Source organism: Bufo bufo, chromosome 4 (assembly GCF_905171765.1).
Source record: "Bufo bufo chromosome 4, aBufBuf1.1, whole genome shotgun sequence".
NCBI lineage: Eukaryota > Metazoa > Chordata > Amphibia > Anura > Bufonidae > Bufo > Bufo bufo.
In genome coordinates, this window is record NC_053392.1 from 251726115 (window position 1) to 251733123 (window position 7009).

Below are 7009 nucleotides of genomic sequence, written 5' to 3' on the forward strand. Positions count from 1 at the left end.
TTTTATTCAAACCAGCACCTGGATCTGGATACTTTTTTAATTGCATGTAATTAAAAATTTAGTGTAGCCAGTAAGCTATTCAATAAAATGTATCTGTATAGCGCCACCTGCTGTTTGCTCTTTTCCTTATTTTTTTGTCCGTCTCACTGAGCTGGTCAAACATGCTCCATTTAAAGGGGTTCTGCACTTTCATTTAACTGATGATCTATCCTCTGGATAGATCATCAGCTTCTGATCGGCCGGGGTCCGACACCCAGGACCCCCGCCGATCAGCTGTTTGAGAAGGCAGCGGCGCTCCAGTAGCGCCGCGGCCTTCTCACTGTTTACCGCTGGCCCACTGACGTCACGACTAGTATCAACTGGCCTGGGCGGGGCTAAGCTCCATTCAAGTGAACAGAGCTTATCCCCGCCCACGCTAGTTGATACTAGTCGTGACGTCAGTGGGTCGGCGGCCCGACGGTAAACAGTGAGAAGGCCGCGGCGCTGCTGGAGCGCCGCTGCCTTCTCAAACAGCTGATCGGCGGGGGTCCTGTATGTCGGACCCCCGCCGATCAGAAGCTGATGATCTATCCAGAGGATAGATCATCAGTTAAATGAAAGTGCAGAACCCCTTTAATATTCAACAAGCACGAGCCATATGTTCTTTAAGAAGCAATGGCAGTTACAAGGAGAGAGCTGCAGCATAAAGGACACACCTCCTGAGCTGCCAGGCTGAAGATAATCTAGCAGAGCAATTAGAGCAGTGAATGTGGAGATCTCTGGATCCATGTGAGGTTCAGGGGTAGTTCTAGCTTTGTTAGAAAGGTATTATCCTGCACTATATGATGTCAGATTTAAATTTTTTACATCAATTATGGCATAACCCCTTTAATTATGTTTATGTTTCATCCGAAGGCGGGGAAGCAGTGAGGGCAGGCTATAGTGCGTGTCTGTGCTGCTTTGGAACCTCTGGGCAACAGTATCAGATGTTACTAGTTCAGTCAGTGAATAAGCAGCTGTGACGACTAATAAAAAGTGTGTGCTACTGTGTGTGTGCTATATATGTGTACATGTGTGCAATATGTGTGTGTGTGTGTGTATATATATATATATATATATATAGTGGGGTTTTGCTCTGGTAGACAGGCTAGCGGACGCAGTATAGAGGCAATCACAAAGTCTTTAACTTAAACAGGTGTTTATTGACACATAAGTAAACACAAAATGACCGTTCACAGTCTTGGCGTTTGTTCACACCATGCAATGTCCATGGAACAAAATTTTCACCTGGTTAGCAGTCTTTCCCAGCCGTCCACAGCAGGCTTTAGGTGCCTGTTTTCCAGCATGCGGCTTTCAAGCATTTAGCACGGCACCAATTCACAGATCCCAAAACAGAGTCTCCGCAGCTTCCCTGTCAGATGGAGGATCATCCACACCCAGCTCAGACTGCTGGCTGGGTTTTATATAGGCCAATAAAGACCCGGCCTGGAGCGTGGGGAGCAGTCACCCACCCAACACTTTTGCTACTCCCAGTAAGAGTCGGCCCCTTGCGCCTTCCTACATACCTCTCCCCTTTGTTCAACCCTGAGGCGGTAAACACCCGCCAGACAGTGTACCCGGGACAGGGCATCTGCGTTTCCCTGTAGCCTGCCTGCCCTATGTTCCACGGAAAATTTAAGGTTTTGCAATGACAAGAACCATCTGGTGACCCGAGCATTCGTCTCTTTGGCTTGGCTCATCCACTTGAGAGGGGAGTGGTCGGTCACCAGATTGAATTTTCTCCCCAGCAGATAATAGCGCAGAGACTCAAGTTCCCATTTGATGGCCAGGCACTCTCTCTCCACTATACTGTACCTAGTCTCGGCTGGGTTCCTCCCCATTGATGTCCTGAGAGAGTACAGCTCCGAGGTCTATTTCAGAGGCATCGGTCTGTACCACAAACTCCCTCTTGAAGTCGGGCGTCACCAATACCGGGGCAGACTTCAAAGCGGAGAAAGCCTTTTCCGCCTGCTCATTCCACTGAACCGTCACTGACTTGTGTCCCTTCAAAAGGCCTGTCAATGGTGCAGCGACTGTAGAAAAATTGGGGACAAACAAAATATATAGTACCCCACCATACCCAGGAACGACTTTACTTGTCGAGTAGTGACAGGTCGGGGCCAATTCCTAATTGCCTCAATTTTGTTCACCTGAGGTTTGATAATTTCACGCCCAATTACATACCCCAGGTACTTGGTCTCTTCTAACCCTATCGCGCACTTTTTTGGGTTAGCGGTTAATCCAGCCTTCCTAAGGGAGTCCACTACAGCTTGTACTTTAGATAGGTGACTTTCCCAGTTGGGGCTGTGGATAACGATATCGTCCAGGTACGCCGAAGCGTATCGACGATGTGGACTGAGTACAATGTCCATTAGCCTTTGAAACGTGGCGGGAGAGCCAAGTAGACCAAAGGGTTATACCTTGTACTGATACAGCCCCTCTGGCGTGATGAAAGCCTTTTTACCTTGGCAGCCTCCGTCAAGGGTACCTGCCAGTACCCTTTGGTGAAGTCCAACACTTGCGTCAAACTTGGACACCTCATTCAGTTTGCGGAAGTCGTTAAAGAACCACAATGTCCCGTCCGGCTTGGGTATTAAGACTATCGGACTGGCCCATTCACTTTTTTACTCCTCAATGACACCTAGCTAGAGCATTAGCTGCACTTCCTCCTCGATGGCTTGTCGCCAAGCCTCGGGTACCCGGTATGGTTTTAACCGGAGTCTTGCCTGAGGCTCAGTGATAATGTAATGTCGGACTATGTAAGTGCGTTCAGAAAGGTCCGAGAACACATCCGTGTTCCGACTAATGAAGCCTGGGGCACCTCCCGCACTGCGAACATAAGATAGGGCACAAGAAGGTCCCAGTCCCTCCCATCCTTAGAGACCACTCTTTTTAGCATATTTTTTAATGTTTGATTAAACCTCTCTACCAGGCCATCCGTTTGCGGATGATACACGGACGTCCGTAGTTGTTTTATGTGGAGCAACTTACAGAGTTCCCTCATGACCTTGGACATAAACGGGGTCCCTTGGTCAGTCAGAACCTCCTTAGGCAGACTCACGCGAGAAAACATCTCCATTAACTCCTTAGCTATGAGTTTGGCTGATGTATGCCGCAGTAGCACCGTCTCCGGGTACCGAGTGGCGTAGTCGAGGACGACCAAGATGTGTTGGTGTCCTCTAGCAGACTTCGGTACCGGGCCTACGAGATCCATAGTGATTCGCTTGAACGAGACCGCTATAATCGGGAGGGGTACCAGGGGACTACGGAAATATGGCTGGGGGCTCGTTATCTGGCAGGTTGGGCAAGACTTACAATATTCTTCTACATCTCTGAACACACTGGGCCAGTAAAACCGCTGTAGAATCCGGTCTTGCGTTTTTTGCATTCCCAGATGAACCCCGAGAACATGCTGGTGGGCTAACTCTAAGACGAGTTTGCGATAAGCCTGGGGCACCACCAACTGTTCAATGGATTCACCTTGCAGCTGGTTTACTCGATACAACATTTCTTGATGAATCACAAAACGGGGAAACACCGACTCTGCCCCCGGTTGTTGTGGTTCCCCATCTATTATTAATACATTTTCCCAGGCTCGGGATAGAGTTGGATCCCGGTGTTGTGCAGTAACAAAATTATCCCCGGAGACATTGAGGTCGGCTAGTTCCGGACCTGGCGGAAAGACCTCCCTGTCTCCCACCATCACACTTAGCGGGGTTGTCTCCCCCTCTTCCACCGAAGTGGCGGTCACCCCTACCGTTGGCCCTTCGGACTCAGGTTCCCAGGGTTCTGGTCTCCCCCCTGAGCCGGGCCACTCTGCTAGGGTTACATCTGTCTCACGGGTATCGGTAACTTTCGTATCCGGCCACAGTGACGGGAAACCGGGAAAGTCTCTCCCAATTATTACCGTATTTTTCGCCCTATAAGACGCACCGGCCCATAAGACACACCTAGGTTTTTGGGGAGGAAAATAAGAAAAAAAATTTTTTTAACCAAAATGTGTGCTTTTGGTGGGTTTGGAACTAATGGTGGTCTGTGGATGACGGACACTGTTATGGGGGGATCTGTGGATGACGGACACTGTTATGGGGGGATCTGTGGATGACGGACACTGTTATGGGGGGATCTGTGGATGACGGACACTGTTATGGGGGATCTGTGGATGACGGACACTGTTATGGGGGGATCTGTGGATGACGGACACTGTTATGGGGGGATCTGTGGATGACTGACACTTATGGGGGATCTGTGGATGACGGACACTTATGGGGGGATCTGTGGATGACGGACACTTATGGGGGGATCTGTGGATGACGGACACTTATGGGGGGATCTGTGGATGACGGACACTTATGGGGGGATCTGTGGATGACGGACACTTATGATGGGATCTGTGGATGACGGACACTTATGATGGGATCTGTGGATGACGGACACTTATGGGGGGGATCTGTGGATGACGGACACTTATGGGGGGATCTGTGGATGACGGACACTTATGGTGGGATCTGTGGAGGACGGACACTTATGGGGGGATCTGTGGATGACGGACACTTATGGGGGGATCTGTGGATGATGGACACTGTTACAGGGGGGGGGATCTGTGTCTGGCACTGTTACAGGGGGGGGATCTGTGGATGGCACTGTTATATATGTGCCATCCACAGACCCCCCACCCCATAACAGTGCCATCCACAGTGCCCCCCCCAGCCCATAACAGTGCCATCCACAGACCCCCACCCCTTAACTGTGCCATCCACAGATTCAGTGTGCCCCCCCCCGCCGCATACAAATATAAAATGTATTATTGAATTAAAAGTTATTAAACATGCCCCCCTCACTCCTAATAGTACCGTATATCCGAATTTCTTCTGTACAATGCCGGCAGGCAGGCCGGGCGGCCGGCGCGTCCCTCAGTGACGTCACTTGTCTGCGCCGCCTGCTTCATTCATAAAACAGGCGGCGCAGGCACGTGACATCAGGGAGTTACGCTGCCGCCCGCCCGTCCTGCCTGCCGGCATTATACAGGAGAAATTCGGATATACGGTACTATTAGGAGTGAGGGGGGCATGTTTAATAACTTTTAATTCAATAATACATTTTATATTAGAATACTGGAGCGGTGGGGCGGGGCTATAGTACAGTGACTGCACCGCCCCACCGCTATTGCCGGCCCCCAGCTCCTCCTCCCAGTCCCTTCCCCGGCCCCCGCTCCGTACATCGCATCCAGCAATGTTAAACTGTCAGCATTCGCCCCATAAGACGCAGGGGCATTTTCCTCCCATTTTTGGGGAGGAAAAAGTGCGTCTTATGGGGCGAAAAATACGGTAGTTCATACGATAATTTTGTGGTGACGGCCACCTCATGAGTCCACCTGATCGCCACCGTTGACAGAGAGACCAGGGCGGTGGGATAGTCTTTTAAGTCCCCATGAATGCACACAACGCCGACCTTTCGGCCAGTATACTCGACGGGCCGCACCAGGGCAGCTCTTACCAGGGACACCAGGCTCCCTGAATCCAGCAGTGCCACCGCCAGAGTGTCCCCCACTTCCACCTGGCACAGGTGGCTATTGTCTACAGTCTCGGAGGTACCTGTGGCACACAGCTTCCTGGCATACAATGAGTGGCGGTAGCCATAGTTTGTATCCATGGGTTCACCCCAATGGGGACAGTCGGCCCTTATGTGTCCAGGCTCGTGACACCGCCAGCAAACCACCGGGACTGGGTCTGCAGGGGACATGTCCCGGGCGGTTTCTGACTGGCACCGGCCGCCGGGTCTGGGGTGGAGATTTCCGAGGTTTGATTGGCCCCCTCCCAAAAGAACCCCCCTGCAGATTTCTGGTGGCCTCGTAGCGTTCCACCAGGTCGACCATCTCTAAGGCATTACCAGGAGACACCTGGCCGATCCAGTGCTGGAGAGGGTACGGCAAAGCCCTCCAAAACACATCCGCCAACAGACGGTCCAGCATTGCAGTTGGAGTCAATATGTCAGGCTGCAGCCATTTCTGCAACCGATGTAGCAGGTCATAATATTGTGGTCTGGCGGGTTCAGCCAAGTTAAATTGCCACTGGTGCACCCGCTGAGCCCGGACCACTTGTGCCCGGGAAAAACTAAAAAAAACTTTTCGGCCTTCAGGCCTGCCTCATTGCGTTTGTCCGCATCCAACACCAATTGTGGGGTTTTGCTCTGGTAGACAGGCTAGCGGACGCAGTATAGAGGCAATCACAAAGTCTTTAACTTAAACAGGTGTTTATTGACACATAAGTAAACACAAAATGACCGTTCACAGTCTTGGCGTTTGTTCACACCATGCAATGTCCATGGAACAAAATCTTCACCTGGTTAGGCTACTTTCACACTGCCGTTTTTGGGTCCGCCTGCGAGATCCGTTTCAAGGCTCTCACAAGCGGCCCAAAACGGATCAGTTCAGCCCCAATGCATTCTGAATGGATAAGGATGCATCAGTTTGCCTCCGTTCAGCCTCCATTCCGCTCTGGAGGCGGACACCAAAACACTGCTTGCAGCGTTTTGATGTCCGTCTGAAGAAACTGAGCCAAACTGATCCGTCCTGACTTACAATGTAAGTCAATGGGGACGGATTTGTTTTTACTGACACAATATGGTGCAATTGAAAACGGATCCGCCTCCCATTGACGATCCGTTTGCATTATCATGAACCAAAAAAAACATTGTTCATGGTAATGCAAACGGATCCGTTCTGAACGGATACCAGCGTTTGCATTATAGGTGCGGATCCGTCTGTGCAGATACAAGACGGATCCGCACCTAAACGCAGGTGTAAAAGTAGCCTTAGCAGTCTTTCCCCAGCCGTCCACAGCAGGCTTTAGGTGCCTGTTTTTCCAGCATGCGGCTTTCAGGCCTTTAGCACAGCACCAATTCACAGATCCCAAAACAGAGTCTCCACAGCTTCCCTGTCAGATGGAGGATCATCCACACCCAGTTGAGATTGCTGGCTGGGTTTTATATA